The sequence below is a fragment of the Anser brachyrhynchus genome (genome assembly GCF_964034855.1).
Source record: "Anser brachyrhynchus genome assembly, chromosome: 3".
NCBI lineage: Eukaryota > Metazoa > Chordata > Aves > Anseriformes > Anatidae > Anser > Anser brachyrhynchus.
In genome coordinates this window covers 24,561,844-24,582,183 of record NC_137696.1, presented here as the reverse complement: position 1 = coordinate 24,582,183, position 20,340 = coordinate 24,561,844, and positions in this window count along the sequence as shown.

Sequence of the window (20,340 nt, the reverse complement as noted above, 5' to 3'; positions counted from 1 at the left end):
CAAGCCCAACTTTTTAATTTGATCTCTTTAGTTGCAATAATTCAAGCTAAGACAAATTTTCTTATCCCCTTTTTCCACATGGGTATGAATACAGTTTTCTTGGGGAGCATCCTGTTTTCTGGCCAACAAACCAATTATTCCATGCAAGAGAAAGCAAATTCTGCTGTATATATTGTATTCAGAGCCACCTCCCAGTGGCATGGTTGCCCTTAAACTACTCAAAATATGAGTCTTCAGAGGTATTGTTACTCTTTGCATATCTGCCAAGTACCTGTTTTGCTAAGTTATTACCTGAGAAACAGGTTGGCTCCCCAGGGAGCCAAAGGAAGTTTGGTAATAAATTCCTTCCGTGCCTCCTTAGCAGATCCATAGTGGTGGAGATTATGCACCACCTTGGACAGGCTCTTTTCCAGCTGCTTACACCAGCGCTAAATGCAGTGCAGCAGTATGTACAGAGTGGCTGTACACCAATTCCTGAGATGTATTTTTAGCTGTTTATATAAAGCACAAGTCAAACTTTTTACTTCTTTATATTTTTCATAGTATCTGGTTTGAAAACCAGTCACATGTTTTGGAAGTGAATAAGCATTCAGTTTTGGTAATGATATAATGTGTTACGTTATTATTGTCTAGGACTCTATTTTAAAACAAAAGTCACTTTGCGGGGGGGCTGGGGAGGGAATGACACCCCAGCAGTTTAAAGTTCCCATCAGATCCTTTAACTATTTCTCACACAATGTGAGAACTTTGTGACAGGCATCTTGCCTATTCATCTTTCCATAAACTGTCATCATAATTGCTGCTGTTATACAATAATAATGCCAGAATAAAATAAAAAAAAAAATCTACCATCTGTTCTAAAGGGAGGAGCCTTGGAGTCTCACCAATATAGTCACCCTGGGAAATGCTACTATGAGTCACTGCGAACAATAGTTAATGCAGGCATGCTCAGTTTTTCCCCAGCTTTGCTGACAATTACTTAGCTTGAAGGGTCTAAAGCATGAACATATTCGCTTAATAGCTGTAGTCCAATAGAGAATACTAGAATAACTTTAAATAGGCCACAGGGGAGAGAGGAAGCTCATGGGATTAGGTGGAGCATGCGTTTCTTCATTCCTGAGCACACGGTTGTCGCTCGCAAGTCGAGAAACAACCTTCCTTTTCAGCTCCAGCCGCAGTGCTGCACAGTGGGTGGCTACCAGAGATGTTCCCTTTGCCCAGAGCAGCTCCACCCAACATCCAGATAAATGGGATGTTGGCAGAAATTTCTATAGTTTTTTTTCAGCCTCTTAAAATAGAATGAAAGGAAGGAGAAGATAGATCTAGGATCACATCAGAAGCTGTATCTGAGAAGAAGAAAGATTCTACAGCATCTTGTAAAGAAATATATATATCCATGTCTGCCACCTGGAAAATTCTTAAAACCTTACTTTCTGGATGTTAAGACTTACAGTCTTCATGTTCTGCAAGTCTGGGGGAGATGACTGTTGTGCTGTAAAATAGCATTTGTTCTCAGGTACCATGTATGTGATGCCCACTGCTATGGAGCACCACTGAGCTGTGCTCCCCAGAACGCTGTCAGGACCTCATGCCACAGAATAGCTTTTCTTTCAGAATTCCTGCATATTTTTTTCTGCTAAACTTAAAAAAAAAAAAAAAAGCTTTTCCAAATTTACCATCTTTTAGAGAAATCCCTTCTATCTCTAGTATTATAGAATAAAATATTATGAAACTATGTGTTAAATTAATCACAACCCAATTTTTTTTGTGTATTCTGTCAGGGCTGGGTGAGACAAGGGACAGCTTAAGTACAGTAAATTTACGTTATTTTATTAGTACCTACAGTGTCCACAGCGAGGAGCTGTTTGCTAGCACATATCTATTGTAAAAGTTTAGGATCTTTTCCATGCAGGAACGGTGGAAGAATGCCCCTGCTGCAGACTCCAGTTCGATTTGTAAATCCCATAAGTTTGCGTGTAATGATACTCTCTGTATGCATTTGTGTTTGTAATTTAAGTCATTCAGCTAAAGTTGTCTAAATTTCTGTATAGAGTCAGATTCTATCTGTGAACTGTGTGCAACTGGCAGTCAAGCATCTTCCCTAAGACTGCGAACTATCCTAAACAAACAGGGTTAGACTACAGTGAGTTAGCAGAGCTCCATTTATGTTAGACTGCTGTGTAAGCAGGCACCACAGTATAGAAGGATGGAGGTCACATCCTATAAATAGCTACATACACTGCCAGTTTGAAAATAAATGGCACAGGTTGTAACACAGACATTTACCTGAAATTGTAACCTATTTATATCTTTTGTTTATTTGTCAAGAGCTATTCATCAGTGTGTGTTTGTTTCTAAGAGTCATAGAATTACGGAGCATGCATATTAGAAAAGACTCTCTAAAAGAAGAGAAAAAAAACCACACAAATTCTGAAAGATTAAGATTAAGATTTTTGATATACTCAGTTATTTTGTTCTCTTTATGGTCCCGACATTTTTCAGACCATTGACATTGATTATGTTCAAACATTTTAAGGTTTGTTTTGTGGTTTACTGTTTCAATTTCAAAAACTGAAGGATTAGAAACAAAAACTTTGTATTCTGTATGCAAAGTCAATACCAGGACAGCAAAAAGCTTTTTGGCTTCTGTGAGCTGAAAGGACAACTTGCCTGACCTTCAGTATAGTACAAGCAAAATAACCCCACACAATACCTTTTTCATCAGTTTGACTCTTACCATATGTTCATAATACCAGATCTGGATGTTTTTTTGAAAGCTGAAGGACAGCCAGTGACAAAGTATCAAACACACTGCATATGCATGTGACCTCTTTAGCATTGATTTATCCATTCACAGGTAAAAATTCATGCCATCTCTGCTGTGTGATCTTGTCTGCCTTCTATTTACAGCCATCAGTTTTGCCTTCTAATGAAAAAAAATGTCAGTGTCATCTTCAAATATGTATTTGTGGACTGATCTACTCAACTACTCTTCAAAAACTGAAATCTCATACCATACAACATTACAAGAGGGGCATGATTTTTCAAAATATTTCCTCATGGATTGGTTTTCACTGGTGGTGTTGGCCACAGGAACAGAGATAGCTAATAATCCACACATCCATATGACTCCTATATGCATTTTTTTAGTGCCACAATAGAAGAAGGATATAAAACTATTAGAGAGTGTCCAAAGGAGAGCAACAAAGATGGTGAAGAGTCAAGAGGGCAAGACATAGGAGGAGTGGCTGAGGTCCCTTGGTTTGTTCAGCCCAGAGCAGAGCAGGCCGAGGGGAGGCCTCATGGCGGCCTGCAGCTCCCTCACGAGGGGAGCGGAGGGGCAGGCGCTGAGCTCTGCTCTCTGGGGACAGCGACAGGACCCGAGGGAACGGCACGGAGCTGGGACAGGGGAGGGTCAGGCTGGGTGTGAGGGAAAGGTTCTGCACCCAGAGGGTGCTCGGCTGCTGGGATAGGTTCCCCAGGGCAGTATTCACAGCCCCAAGCCTGTTGGAGTTCAGGAAGCATAGGGTCTGGTTTTTGGGCAGTCCTGTGTGGAGCAGGAGGTGGACTCAGTGATCCTTGTGGGTCCCTTCCAACATGGTATATTCTGTGATTTCATGGTTCTACATCTTTCAAACAAGCCCTGCAAACTGTAAGGGTAAGAGGGGATCAAGGATCCTTTCAGCTCAGTTCTTCTAAAGACTTAAATAAATGTGCTTTACACAAACAGGAAATTACAGCTGTCTAAACTGGACAGTAGGCTAAACTGCTGCAATGAGAGGAAGTGCAACATAAATGTCATATTTGAAGTCTTCATAATGCTTACTTGTGTTTTAAGAGAAAATGGAGTACTTGTTTGTGTAAACAGTCAGGATCCTAGGAACCCTTCCAGCTTTATCTACCTATCAAATTGATGAACACTTAAACCCACATAACTAGAACTCTCACCCATGACCAAGGTGCTAGGAAAGAATATCTACCTTGCTTCATTTGCTGCAAAGAGTCCAAGACTCTTCTGCATCCATTTTATTCACTGATGCTTTGAAATTACACAAATACATAGGATGAACCTTCCTGAGGTACAGAATATATGTGTAAACACAGATACTGACCTATTCCTCCTCACCAGTAAGTTTTCTTAACAAGAACACTGATTATATATTAGCTTCTTACCTGAGTAACCAACTGCCAACGCTTAGCAAAATGCGTGTGTATGTATGCATGTAGATTGTGCATACATATAGATAACTGTTGCTTGGTTCTGGATGGGTAGGGAAAGGATTCATTTTAACAACTATGTTATTTATAATGCTTAGTTAAGAAAGTTCCTGAGTGTTTGGCCAAAGAGAGGGAGACAATATTCAGATCTATTCTGTCCAAAGAAATATCTTTTTATTTTAGTGATGTTAACTATTCTTAGTTTTACTTGAAATTTTTAAGCAGGACTTCAGATCTGGCAAGACAACAGATTGTCTCATTTTGGGGTGATATGTTTTTTTCTCTGAGCAGTCTTATAAATAGTCACTTCAATCTGACCATAATATTAGTATCTGAAAGTCTAACTCACAGCTATTCAAAAAAACAACCTAAACTTTTGAATCATAGTCTGAGAAACATGTCTTGGAAAGATTTTCAAATATATAAACACCTTTAGCATGTGATCATTGGGGACATATATACATATATATATAAAATTTCAAAATTTTAAATAATAAATCTGTCCCTTTGAAGCAGCTATCCTTTTGTTCCTCCAGAAGTTAAGTTTAAGGAACAATCTTCCAGCCAGGCAACTGAGAAGCTATATTTTGGCCAGTACATGCAGAGAGACAGAGCCTTAATCTCCAGCTGCTGTGCAACACGGCTGCTTCTTCCGAGGTGCCCTGGGTGGTCCATAAGCAGCAGAAAGGCACAGAGCTAGACTTCTGTAGGTCACCAGGAAGACTCTTAGCAATTTCACCTTTCCCTTGCTTACTCTTTCTATTCTAATCTTTATTGGTGATGATTTCCACCTGTGGGTTTTTCTTTCCTGTGTGAGGAAATGTTTTGTCTCTCAAATCTTAAGTTGCATAGTAGAAACTTCTGTTATTTTGCCATAGTTCACTAGCAGCATATCAAACAGCTACAAAATTCAAAGTTCAAATTCTAATAGTAAGTAAAAATCAACACTGTGATTTTCACACCTTGCCTGAACCTTTTCTCCTTACCACAGAAGCAATTAACACTACATCACCTTTCTTTTCATATTGCAATCATAGTGCTTGATTCAGGAAGAGAAAGTAATTGGCAGTTCTCTGTACTAAGAGTCACACACAGACACACAACCTTATTCATGAAAAAAAATCCAATTTTAAATAAAACTTCTGAAATATCTTGAGAACCCAGAAATGAATAATAATGAAAACACCATTTATTGAAATGGACTAGTTACAGTGAAAGTTGACAATATGTATTTTTCTTCCACATTTCTGGAAAAAAAATAAAAAATCCCGTTGTAGAAAGATTTTTTTTTATTATTATTATTTTTTATGCATTGGCATATTTCAACTTTGCATAGTAGAACTAAAGAAAAAACACAAACAAAAAACAACTTGGCTTCAAAAATCTATTAAAACATTATCTTAGCTAATATTACTAGAGAGACAAAAATACTTACTATGGGGGATTTTTCATTATACAGAAGTCTCCAGCCATGGCCCAAACTGAGACCATTACTGTCATTTCGCATTTATATCAATTATTGTTCCATCCTTACCTTGCATACTGCTTTTCAGCTTGTCACCAGATATTGAAAGAGAAATGTGAAAGATTTCCTTGTGATATGGATTGAGGAGCGAGAAAGAGTAATTTAGAGAAAATATGTTTGAGGGAATGAGATGAACAGTGGAAGTCCCATTTTGGAAAAAGCATAGCACTTCATATTGAAAGGTCCTTGCTTTCATTCTGTATTTCAAAAAATAATAATTTGAGTGAGGAGAGCTTTCAAACTTTAGTGATAGTAATAAAAATACAATAAACAAATAAATTAGCAGGTAGAAGAGATGAGTCAGTGAACCAAATAAACAGAAAACAGATAAAGGACAGAAAAAAATAATTTTCATTTTTTACTCAATTTTTTAAATCAGGATTAGACATGCTTGTGCATAACAAAATTACCCATAGTTACACTATGTTTATTACAAGCAAAAGGTCATGTCATGGTGCTAAGAAACAAGTCTTTTTTTTTTTGGGGGGGGGGGGGATGTTTTTTTGTAATTTTCTGGTACAGGATTTCTGAATTGTTCAATAACAATTTTAATGCCAGATGTGGGAGAAGGAAGCCATTGAACTAGCTTAAAAGAAAACTTTCAAGCAAGGTGGGTACATTGCTGCTTCTGAAGTTGTCTTGAAATCTTCATTTGAAAATCCAATAATTAAAGGAACAGACATTAAGAAGTCATTTCAAAAAATAAAATAAAATAAAATCATGACTCAAGTCCAATATGCTTTAGCAGTCCCTTGAGTCAGAGTTAATCAAATTCTAGCTATGGATTTTTTGCACCCATGTTGGCAGAGAAATGCTATATAATTACAGATTACATAGCTGATTGATGGTGACTTCATGAGTCACACAAAAGCATAATGAGGATAATTTTTTAATAAAAACTATTTAATGAGTGATGTTTCTACTTATTCCTTTCTCATTTCAAATGGATACTTTAACTTTATTGCTCTGATTTCCTGCATTTCCAGAAAAAATACTTCACGTATTAGACCATACATACCAATTTCTGAATCATTGACTTTTCTGATTTTTATTTATAGTTAGTTTAATAACACAAGATGTGAAAAGCCAGTCATCAACATGTCAGATAAAATTCCAATGGCACTTAATGAGAGTGGAGTATGGTAGTACAGTTTCACACAAGGCTTCCTTGTAGGAGAAATAGGTTGACTTACTGTAGCTTAACAGTCCATGTAAGTGGAATTCTCATCCAGGATAGAAGAAAGCTTAATTTTTAAAAGGTGCAGTGGAACAACATGTAGCTTTACTATATATAGGAACAATATATATAGCTTTACTGAGTATTTTCTGAATTTGTTTTTCTTTATCTGTTTCTAACAGACTTCAGAGGATTACAAAATGGAAAATGTCACGTTATTTGCAAAAAGTTGGGGATGAAGTTTCTGGTTGGTGAATTGATTAAATAAGCAGTTAAATAAGCGTTTTGTTTATATATGGCAGTATTTTACTAATCATGGAGATGTATATATATATGTATACAAAATACAATATAACATTTAAAAAACACACACTTTTTCTCTAGTCTGGAACCTCTTTGTGCTTTCAAATGTATCAAACGTATCAATCAGCTCTTCAGCTGGCACCCATCCAGTCCCAGTACACTTCTTAGGAGGCATTCAGCAACTAGTTCCAAGCCATTTACATGGGTTTGCCACGCAAAAAATGTTCAAGTTACAGTTTCTGATGGTTACAAGGTCATGGTTCCAGAGAAAGAATTCCACTTCCACAGAAGGAAATAACCATCTCTTTTCTATTTCACATGCTAGTGATACATGATAATTAGTGTGCAGGGTGATGGCATCATGTGAAATGTTCTTACTTGCTTTCCTTTTCTGAGAAGAAAAGGGAAATAAATACCTTAGTATCAAATATTTCCATTGTCTCCTGTCTGCAGAATGCACTCTGTATAAGATGGGGAGTCTGACATAAGTTATCAGTTCTGGATTGGGAGTACTGGGCACAAACAATCAAAAAAACACCAGAAAAGTGAGTCTGATGCATTATTTCTAAGTGATAAAGAAAATCTTACTAACTTCTTCACATTGTGGTTTCCCTGTCCTTGCAGAGTTTGGGACATACACAATTCTTCACCCTGTGTAAGATCAGTGCATAAAGATGATCACTGATGAATTCAGAGCATCGACTTTTCTTTGAATATATGCAATATACATTTTATGATATAATCTGTTGCATAATAAAAGTCTGAACTTCACACCCATAGGAAACTTTAAATTCATTAACATTCTGTCATAATGGATCAACTTGCAGAATCATAGGAAATTTAAAGTGGGAAATAGTTTCAAAAAGGTACAACCTAGCAGATTAAAACCTTTACAGAATTAACAATATGAGAAAACGATTTCTGGCCCAAATATATTCATAATTTTCATTACTAAATACAATTCTGAAGGAAAAGTAAAAATGCCAACCAATACTGAAAGCCTGTATGCTAAAGTTACTTGCTTTGAATCTTGTGAATTTACAGCTGTAGTTTTTGGTACCATGACAAAATAGACTTGCTGTTTAAGAGCATGCTCTGTTAGAAGTGAAAAAGGTAAGTATATATAAGCAAAAAATGGTGACCAGCTTATACTAGTCCAAAGATAAACCCTTTTTTAATTGACATTATAGACAATTGACAATAGAGAATGAAAATAGGCAACATTTATCATCCATCTGAATGGATGGAGGAGAGGAACTGAATATCCAAATGAAAGCCATATCCACTGTAGCAGGTTTTGTTTTGTTTTTCAGAAGAAAAAAATAATCTAATGGAAAGGAAAACTTTGAATGCACTTGTTAGAAGTCTGGAACATGAAAGAATTTAAGTCGAGGCAGTGACAAGAAGATATGGCAGGGAGGGTGGTGGTAGTGGTGGTGCTGACTGCACTTTTCTTTAATCTCCTAAATCATATTGAAGTCAGCCAAGGGCTGAATGGCCGGTTCACTTAAATTCTGTCCTGATTTTCAGGGGTTTTGAGTATTGGGCTATAACATTAACTGCATCCTTTTCAATGCACTTTCACTCTAAATAACAAATTTAAATTAATGCTATCTTTTCCTTCTTTTATAAAAAGGAGAAAATGTTCTGATTAAGGCACTGTATAATACTAAGCAAAATTACTGCTTGTTGCATTTCCAAAAGAACTGCATATATTCTAGCTAAATTGTTTTTTAAACCCACTTTTCAGACATTTATCCTGTTTAGCACTATCTTGCAGTATAAAACTAACAAATCACAAAGCTATTTTCCAAAGTTTAAGAAGGCTTATTTTGCTACTGTTTATTTGGTACGTCATATCATTTTCTCTTAAAAAAAAAATCCAAACTGCTTGAGAATTGGCACTTTACTGTCCTGAGGCTTGGAAAGGCATTCTCTGTATAGGTGTCTAAGGAAGAAAAGAGTCTTTCTGGGTTAAGTACACATAAATATTACCAAACTTCATTGTTCCTTATGTGCGCATTCATCATCTGCCTTTAATGGTTCACGTAAGCATATTGCAGGTAACAAGCAATGTTGTGGAGTTACATATTAAAACAGGAAAGGCACTGATAACTATGTAGTACATGTAAAACTCAAGGAGTTTCCTGATTATTAGGTAGAACCTGGTCTGTAATCTTAAATGCTTCTATGTAATCTGTAATATAAAATGTACCTCTAAAGAGAAAACCATACTTGCCTGTCTCTTTGATGCCATGTGATCGAGAACATTCAAACACAAATCCACATAGATTTACAGCTAACCTAGAGCAGCTCTGCTTTGCAGACAAACATTTCTGTAAGGTCAAGCAGAAGGTCCTGTCTTGATGTAATGTATAGTAAATGAAAAAGTGCTTTAAAATAAATTGTATTGTACAGTGGCTTGAACTGAAATTTAGGGAAAACTCTGAAACCAGATAGCTGTAATTCACTCTTAATGTACCTTTCTTCCCTCTCTTCCTTTTGTAGTAAAGTTAACTATGATTCAGCATAAAATATCAGAGAAATCTCAGAGAAACCTCCCTTTTTCAGTTCGTGTAGCAGTCAATGTGCTGAAAGGCTTCTCTTTGAGGAAATGTAGAGATGAATAAAACTGAATAAAAATTATTTGCTTTGATTCAGAGTGTTGCTGAAGATTATATTTTTAAATCAGGAATGATCAGTACTGTGGGCTTTCAGTGCCAAATTCAAGGAAAAGCAAGCAGTTTGAGGTGTGCTCTGGAAAACAATAAAAAACCAGAAACACTGAGTTTCTAAGAATATCAGTAAAATGGGAATATTCAAAGAGATACCTCCACATAAACTCTTCCTAAAAGCAAACATACAAACACATAAACAAAAAAACAACAAATCCAATCCCACAACATGTAGCATTGTGCACTCCAGACCAGATTCAACTATCTATTCACAGGGAAATCTTTCCTTAGTAGTATCTATCCCATTACTGATTGTGGTTTACCCACCAGAGGTCCAAAGGACACTGCTATAAGCCAGTGAAAGGATATTATTTTATCACATTATTTGCTTTCTAGCTGTTAGAAGAGTGCTAGTGTAACCAACACAAGGATGGTTTTCCAGTTAGAATAATACAGTAACACACATACTAAATAACACAGAAACTGTAAAACTGTAACTGGAGTTTCTCCTCAAGCTCAGCACAAATATAAAACAGAATGTGGTGTAGAAATGGCTTTTGGAAATAATTTCAGCCGACTTTTGCTTACTGTCCTCCTGGGTAAGAAAGAATAGGACATGCCATATGTTCTAATCATGTGCAGGCATACTGCCTTATAAGAAGTTTGAAGAAGACTTTTAAACAAAACTCCCTTTGAAATTGTTAATTACAATTCTACAGTATCTAACTATAGTGTACATAGTTTGATGATGCATTAGAAGTACAGAAATCAAATAAATCAAAGTACAGAATCAAATAACAAATCCATCACAGCTGAAATTAGTGATACATCTGTAAGATGGATCCTGTTATCACAGAGATACCTGTACCCAAGTCCTTCTGGCCCAGCCCTGGTATCTTTAAATGTCAAGCAAACAAGTAAGATCACAAAAAAATCCCAGAACTTAATTACTTTTGAAATAAAAATACATATTTATTTCTAATCTAGATATTACAGTAATTTCTATACTTTTGAATATTCCTTACTTTCATGAGAAGCTTAATGCAGTTTTATGATACAATCATATTTTCAATTACAATAGGACAACAAAACAGACCATGCAAAGCAGCCCACACAATGCACAGACTTGGCACTGTGCAAGTATGGAGCCCTAACAGTGATCATTATAAGTGCCAGTGCTGCAACTTGAACTAGGCTGAAAGTTAAGAACAAAAATGTTAACAGAAAGAGCAAAGAAGGCCAGCATAAGATAGAAGATAATTAGAGAAGAACAACTATTCTCTCACCAAAGGGATTCGACAACTATGATCTTCATGGTATCAATGGATCATCAATTTTTCATTTCAATTTCATGCTAAAATATTTGGGTAACATGACGTATGTACAAGCATTAAAAAAAAAAAAAAAAGTGAAATAACATTTTAAGCAAGCAGTACAGTTTCCTCTTTTAAAACATCCTTGAACAGTGCAAGATGGCATTGAATGTACCACACATTGCCTTTCTACCAAGTTGGATTTATTAAAATGTGAATTATGTAAAGGACTGGTAAACCACAATAATTACTACAAAGTAGACCAATCTCTATAGGAAGAGGCCTTTGTAATCTATTTCGCTTCTCACTTTAGAGCTATCATCAGAAAAGAGCTGAGCAAAAAGTCTGCAATGCAGAATGATATCAATGTCTGTAAATCCAAGCCCTAGTGTACCAAATAAAATTTTTCTTAGTTGACAATGATCCTTCACCAGAAATGCCCTCTGCTCATATCCCAGTTCAGAATATTGTGTCTATTACTTCCTTAATGAGGAAGCATTTTGTTACACACAAGGCAACCAAAATTTGTATTATTATCAATTTCTGCATTTGAAATCATACTCCGGGGCATAGAGTTCTCTATAATACTATGCACGTTGATAAATATTGCAAGGCTGCAATATGAAAAAAAAAAGTGCATCTTTTTTTTTTTTTTTTTTTTTACTATGAAAATGTATTTGCATCCACAGTAGTTTTAACATCCTAGTGAAGCTTGACTGTGAACTCAAACTTTTCTGATGCAGAATGCAGTTCCTTATACTGGAGTTGTATTGTCATGATCGACTATCATATTTAAAAAATTATTTGGGCATCAGCAAATATAGACATTAATGATTCATATGTTGCAGAAACAAGAACATAACAATTATTGGTTTTATTGAGTGTATCATAGTGTATTACAAATCATAAGACTAAAAAGAACTGCAAGAAGTCATCCTGGCTGGACCATATTCCATGGCAAGAATCAGGTACTGTTATTAAGACAGATACTACTGCATGCACACTTTGCTTGTAATGATTGCTTTGATGAAAATATATTTTTTTCAGTGGCTGATATATCAGTAGCTAGAAAACAAATCACTGAGTCATGAGAGCCGTGAGGTAATGTTGCAGATGAAATTATATACTACACTCATAAGAGAGAAGCAGCAATGTATTTATTAAAATAATGTAGTGATATATAAAAAAGCTTAATTGTAAGTAATACAGCAACTTAACAAGATTTGAGATGGCAAGGTACACTTGATTTTTTGCTGCATAGAGGACAAGAAAAGTCAGACACATCAGGAGACCCTCCTGTTGAGTTCCAAGGTTCAGAGTGGACCCCTTTGCTTTCTAAACTCCTTGAACCAAAAGGTAAGGAACCTAAATGAGCCTGAATCCACTCCTAGTCCCACACTTGGTCAGTGGTTTATGCCTAAGGATTATATGTGCACAATCAATCTAAGATGTAATCTTAGCATAGCTTATGAAATTTAGCAAGCTATTAATCACTTACCCAGAATATATTGTGGCAAGGAATCTCTCATGAGGAGTAACAGATCTCTGCAGCAGGCGTGACCTTGACAGGCATCCCAACTCAAGGGGAAATCTTGTCATGCAGCCAGCCACCATGCAGAAGAACTCAAAGGGGCCTCAAAGGGCTCTTGGCCTGCTCACTATTTATGGGGTAAGATGATGGACTAATAGTCATATTGGTTTTGTTGTTGTTGTTGTTGTTAGCGCATGCTCCATTGGCCCTAAGCTGCTGAGCAAGATGTCTGTCCATCCAGCACCCAGTTTGGGCCAACGTTGTGGTCACTGCCTGCCTGACCGTGGCCTTGGGTGCAACGGTCAGTGTCTGAGCAAGGCAACAGCCAGACCAAAAGCAAGACATGGCAGAGGGGAGAACTCCATCACAGCTAAGTATTGGGAAAGGAAAAAAGAAGCTGACCCTCTTGCTGAAAAACAGCTGTCTCTTCTATGCAAATGGCTCATCACAGCTTAATTTCCCTATAGCCATATTGTTCAGTAGGTCAGGTATGTTTACCTTCACAGACAATCTTGTCAAGACATCCTGGATTCTCTAACTGATGGTGGAAGTTTATGGAAAATATTTTTATACTTAAACTATACACACAAGATCTTGAAAGACCTTACTTGAGTGAATAGTACTTGAGTGAATAGACCATTCAAATCAACTCCTCTATTAATTACATAAATTGATTTAGTGTATAGCTTACTGAGAAGTGCTGTCTTGCTTTAAACAAGTTACTTCCTAGTTGTAGAATACCAGAGCAGAGCTTCTGAAGAAAGTCACAGAAATATTTTGACAGAGCACAAAAGTTAACTGAGGAAAATAAAGCAAAACACAAAGGGGTATTAAGACTAAATTAACATAAGCATCTTACCCTGAAGTCTTATATTGTCAGCAAACTACAGTTCAGAGAAGTATGTGCTAAAACATGCTATTTTGTTTTCCATCCCTTTGGATTATTTAAAACATATATCATGGCAGCCTTATAATGCAGCTGTATATCATAAAAATAACTTTTTAAAACAACCTAGTTTCTACCATCTCTTTCTGAAGAGAGCTTGCTGTGGAAAAAGAAAAGAGTTATGCTGAGGAAGATTATAATATACTTCTTTTTGGGGGGGACAGCAGGAGTAGGACTGCTCCACAACAAGGGACAGTCTGGGACACAACAGTGCCCTGGCAGGGCAGAGTCCTCACCCACTGCAGCACAGTCCCACAAGATCTCACCAGACAAACAGAGCCATGTGCTGGAAATGCGTCCATCAACAGTCCCAGGTACAGCCAGTGGATGAATCAAGTTCAGGGGCCGTCAGGGTTGTGTGAGGTAGAGGGTCCCAGGTAAGGCCTGTTAGGACCTTTAAGGCCTACTAGTGCCCAGAAGCATCAGTTCAAGCATCAGCTAAGGAGGTGATCATGAGTGGTGTGAGGGAAAGGGCTTGAAACTTTAGGTTCTTTCTGAGTAAAATGACTTTTATTAAAATTCCTTAGGTTAAGTGTGGCTTGGTTCCCTGCTCCGTATGGCAAATTCATGTGGCAGATCCTAGGACAGCCAACTTGTGTGTGGCAGGTAGGACCTCCAAAAAGAGCCATTGTGCTGAACAGCACATCTGGGAATATCACTCCCATGGTGGAAGTCTGGAAAATGGCTTGTTATAGGAAAAAGAAAAGTCTGAGCTGAAGTGTTGTGAAGTGGAAGGTGAGATAACAGTATTGGTTGAAAAGCATTTGTAAAGAAGTTTTCTAGATGTCTATTTTGTCCAAAATCAGCACCCTGTATGTCCTGCATTATGCAGCACTGGCAGTTGCATAGTACAAAAAAAACCTTCCAGCTGGTTCTTTTGCAAAGGTTTTAAAGGTACATTCTCTCCCTTATTATGTTGACTTTGGAGGTATTCATCTCAATTTACATGACTGTAAAGACAGGTAAGATTTAGGCCCTTCAAATTAATTTTCAATCAGCTTAAAATTACTTATTAATGATATATTCCTTTTTCAACCTAAATAAGCCCAGTGACCTTGGGTTAGACAAATGCATGTAAGTAAACATACAGAATATTTCTTTGGTACCATAACAACTATTCAGAACAGGATTTAACTTCTTATCAGATCAAGTGACACTCCAAATTGTGTTAACATGATGGCAGCAGCATTAACAGAGAATCCGTCTCTACAGCATATGTTCTGCACTTTGAAGTTGCCAAGTACTGTATATTTACCTTTTTCCATGGCTTTGCTATTAAGCATACAATAAAATTCTCACGAATGTGAATATAATTTATTTTTGTCCATTGCCAGGTTATAGGCAAGTACCATGATTATTTAAATAAGCAATTCATATATGTGTACAACAATGTACATGTGTACTCACTGTGTTATAGAAGCACAGAGAGGTTGGTTTTGCTCCCTAAATATTTCTGGTCTATGACCTGGAAATGCCTTGCCCTTACTATTTTTATAAGGTGAAGTGTAAATTGTACTTCTTGTACTGTCATTTCACATACCAGGCTTTTCCCTTACGTTTTCACTATTGTTGTAGCTCTTCACCTGCATTTTTGAAGATATTATGAGCAATACAGTGGGAGGAATGTTATATAAATGATTCAGATGACACTTTGTACTAACTACATGTCACGTTTTTTCAAAGTTATCTTTTGGGTAGAAGATTCTCAAATAAATGCTTCTCCATTAAACGAGTGAGTTTACCCTACTATAAAAAAAAAAAAGAAAAAAGATTTTCACAAATTGAGAAAATCTTCAGCTTTTTCCTTAAAATTATATTCGTCTTGAGGTATGGTATATAGGATTTACTGAATCACAGAATAGAAACATAGAATCATTTAGGTTGGAAAAGACCTCTAAGATCATCTAGTCCAACCTTTAACCCAGCACTAAGTCCATCATTAAACCATGTCACTAAGCACTACACCTACGTGTTTTTTGAAGACCTCCAGGGATGGTGACTCAACCCTTTCCCTGGGCAGCCTGTTCCAATACTTCACAACCCTTTCAGTAAAGAAATTCCTCCTAATATCTAACCTAAACCTCCCCTGGCACAACCTAAGGCCATTTCCTCTTGTCTTAACACTTGGGAGAAGAGCCCAATCCCCACCTTCCTATAACCTCCTTTAAGGTAATTGTAAAGTATGATAAGGTCTCCCCTGAGCCTTCTTTCCTCCAGACTAAACAATCCCAGATCCCTCAGCCACTCCTCATAAGACTTGTTCTCTAGACCCTTCACCAGCTTTGTAGCCCTTCTCTGGACATGCTCCAGGTCCTTGATGTCCTTCTTGTAGTGAGGGGCCCAAAACTGAACACAGTACTCGAGGTGCGGCCTCACCAGAGCCGAGTACAGGGGGACAATCACTTCCATAATCCTGCTGGCCACACTGTTTCTTATGCAAGCCAGGATGCCGTTGGCCTTCTTGGCCACCTGAGCACACTGCTGGCTCATATTCACCAGTACCCCCCAGGGCCATTTCCACCAGGTAGCTTTCCAGCCACTCTTCCCCCAGCCTGTAGCACTGCTTGGGGTTGTTGTGCCCCAAGTGCAGGACCCAGCCTTAGGACTTAGCCTTGTTGAACCTCATGCAGTTGGCCTCAGCCCACCAGTACAGCCTATCCTGATCCCTCTGCAGAGCCCTCCTACTATCAAACAGATCAACAGTCACACCCAACCTGGTGTTGTCCACAAACTTACTGAGGGTGTACTCAATCCCCTTGTCCAGATCATTGATAAAGATATTGAAGAGAACTGGCCCCAATACTGAGCCCTGGGGGTCACCTGGGAACACACATTACTCTATGTTAATGCATACCAAGCAAAGTCTCAGTTATCCCACACAGTTTGCTGTGATGCCCTTTGGTTCGCTCTGGAGTGAGTATATGGACAAGATTTGGGCTATCCACTTTCTTGAGACCTTGAGACCTGAGACCATGAGTGCTTTTTGGTAATTGAATCAGGGGTTACAATTGTAACTACTGTTGTAGCTTTGTGATTACAATGCAAATGAGTTATTTAGAGATGACTGGCTCCTTCCTTCTTAATGCTAATGAAGAAACACCTATCAATTCCAACATAAACAGGAAATTAAGAGCCAAAGCAAAACTCTATTTTGTTAGCAAGAATTTGCCATTTCAATTATACAGGTAAATGAAAGATTACCTCTTAAAGTGATCATGGCATAAAAACATCAACTTGTCTATTATCGTCTACTTTGTCTATGTCAAAACATATACTTGTCTATTCAAGTATATAAATAAAATCTCTAGGAAAAAAAATAATAGATATAGTTTAGAACCACAGAGATTTTATTTTTACGTAATAAAGGGACTGCAGAGTAAAGTTCAAACATTTGTTCCCTCTGAGCAAAATAAGGACAGTACAATAATATAATAAATAGAACAGGTTAATATTTGATCCAACTTTGAAATATTAAATAATTAGTTTCCAGCAAGATGAAGCCACTGTTGCGATAAGACAGTTGCAGAACACAGAAGGAGGAGAAGGAGCAGATATGCCTGTTCCCAGTAGAAAAACAAAATGCAGTGTCCATTCTGAAGCACCTTGATCACTGCAGATGCTGAAGGCATGAGAATTCTTTTAGTGATTTTAGCAAACTTGGAAAGAGATCTTACATTAATCTGTCTATCCAACAAGATAGTATTTATTACAAGAAGATATTCTGAAACATCTTCTTGACTCTACAAGACTGTCTATTTTCTGCATGGAGCCTCTTTGTAACCATATTATTCACTGGCATAATTTTTGGATATTTCTGACAATTCCTCTCCCATCGCTGGATCTTGAATTTGTCTCAGTTTTTGTCCTGCATTGAAGCTACCATTCCACCAAAAGATCCAAAGAAATGTGGTGTAAATTGTGAATTCATAACCCAAAACAGGAAACCATATTTTCAAATTAACCTAACTAATCAAAGCAATATCTTTTTTTTTTTTTTTAATTTTGGCTCCCATCAGATTTATATTAATTGAATTCAGACTTTAACACAACAGAAAAGAGAAACAGTTCTTTCTGAATTTGCCAGAAGTTTCTGAGTGCGAGTGAACATTCATAACAACAACAACAAAAAATATTATGCAAGATATCTGGGGCATCTATTGGGAGTTTTTCATATATATGAAATGTTTTTCTTTTTCAGTATCATAACAAATGCATGCAACCCTCACACAATGAAATGACCTGAGCTCCAGCAGAATAAATAAAACTTGTTTAGAAAAGAATGCAGAATTGAATAGCAGAAATTTCTCCTTCCTTGACAGCTTTTCCCCTCTTAGCACTCCAGTCTAGAATATCATTTTTAGAAACAATGAAATTAAACTTGACAGAAGCTTAGGCTGTGAAAAGTTATAAATAATTTGCACTAACCTAGAAGCTTACATGCACATAAATTTTATCACACTTTCATCCTCAAAAATGAAATTAGACAAGCTGCTCTGTATTAAAACAGTTCATCAGTTGAGGAAGTTGCCCTCTAGTAATATGGAGGCCATTCATGACAGCCCAGCTGGTTTCTGTAGCATCAAGATAGGATGCCTCCTTGCTGTCTGATCTTCTAAGTGATATCTGTCTGATAATATTTTATACCCTCACTGCTCCATCCACCCCTTCCTAACTCCCCGTAGCTCTTAGAGCTGTTGTGTACAGAGAGGTGTGAATTTTCTTTCAAAATGCTCTACTTCCTTCTTCTCTCCCACAGCTCTAGTGAAGATACTCCTGCCATAACAAACATTTCTTTCACAGCCATCATGAAATGAGCAAGTCTGAGGAGGGCAAAAAACAAACGTATGGCCAAAGCAAGGGTTTGCATCTAGCTGGGCCAGAAGCTGTTGTAGGCAGTGCATCTAACAGCAACCATGCACTGAAAGAAAGCGTCTGTATGGGCCAGTGAGGAGCCAGGACTGGTGCATGGTTTTACACCTTCCCCAGCCAACATCCTGCCACAGGGAGACACATGCTAGACTGAGGGGTAGGGGAAGGCAGGAAGAATTATATTTCTAATGCAGCTTTGGTGTCCTCTACTTACCAAAGATTACCTGAACACTCCATGAATTTATCTTCTTTGTGCTGCGCTGTAGCAAGGGGAAAAGGCCATGCTTCTGAGTTCAAAGCTCTCATCTCAACCTCTAGGCTGCTATCCATTGCACGCTTGACCAAAGGCTAGACATGATCTACCATGATTTTACGCCTGTAGAGATGGATGCTATGACTGCAGGATAGCATGCTTAGTGCTCTGTGAAGGATAGTAAGCTCATGGTGAAGTGACTTCTCACCCTAAATTTAGATTCTAAAAAGCTTCTAAAAAGCTGCCAGTGAACATACTTCATTAGCTCATTTGTCCCTTCCTCCTCTGAAGGCCTTCCTTCTCCAGCTGACCCCACCAGATAGTAGCACAAGCCTGGGAATCTCCTGGCCTCCTCAGCTTTGACCTATATTCCCTGTAAACACATCTGCAATGCCTACACAGCTTGTCTGACAGCTGTCGAAGCCTGTCTTGGCTTGGGACTAAGCAATTCAAATTTGTATCCGAGTCTTGGAGCTGATTGTGGGTTAAGTTTTCCAAACAGCAGCTGATAGTATACACTATCAGTGTACAAAAAGTACTCCCACTTTTCTCTTCACAGTATGTGCTGTCAAGTCTCTCTAACGGTCCTGTAAAAATGGAAGAGATTAAACATATGCCAGCTATATTTAAAGACGCATCCTTAGAAAAGAATGAAGGATTGCTGGTATGAATGCAGAATGTGGATTCAACCACTGAGGTTTTGTTATTTACAGGTATTTCCACTTCCACCTGCTCTTGGGCTTAGGGTGGGAGTTAGAGGAGGAGCTGAGAGGGAACCTACCCAAAAGGACGTGCTGTTTGCAAGCCCTCATTGTCTCTGAAAAATGGATCAACACATCAGATACCTCACCTGCTAGGTTTCTCCCAGAAAACAAACAAACAAACAAACAAAAACACTAAGATGAATGAAAAATAGAGTTCATCCTGTCTGTGCCCTCGCTTTCTTCCACACCTTCTTTCCTGGACCCTCAGGAAAGGCATGCATGATGAAGCACAAGTATTGGTGAACACAGTCAGTTCCTCTTCCAAGCAGCTTTATGTGAACTGACACTACTTTTGGTCTTGAGATCTGGCCCAGTAGTTTCAGAAGGCTAAAATAATACTTTGGGTGTGGTCAGTTTGTAAGCATATCAGAGACTTGCATGTGAAAACTCAGTGTGAGGACAAGTTATGTTGTCTATGTAGGCAGCTGTTGCCTGCTATCAGCTTATTGCTTTAACTGTTGTAGCCCGCTGCTCACTGTTGGTACACTGAAATCCTATGGTTTATCCATCCTAGTGTGGGGATGACTCATAACATTGCAACTCTGGCCATGCTACCTCTTGTCAAACTGGCTATTGGCTATTCCAGCAAATTGGCTATTCCAGCCCCTCCACATCCTTTCCATGCCTCTAGAGGCCATATTCTGCATGTGGCAAAGCAGAAGTTTGGAGATTTCAGTGGCTGAGCTTGCCAACCCACTCCGCATCACCAGTGGAGGAGGGAGAGGAAAGGTCCTGGGAAACGCCTTGTAGTGCCTACTGCACATTT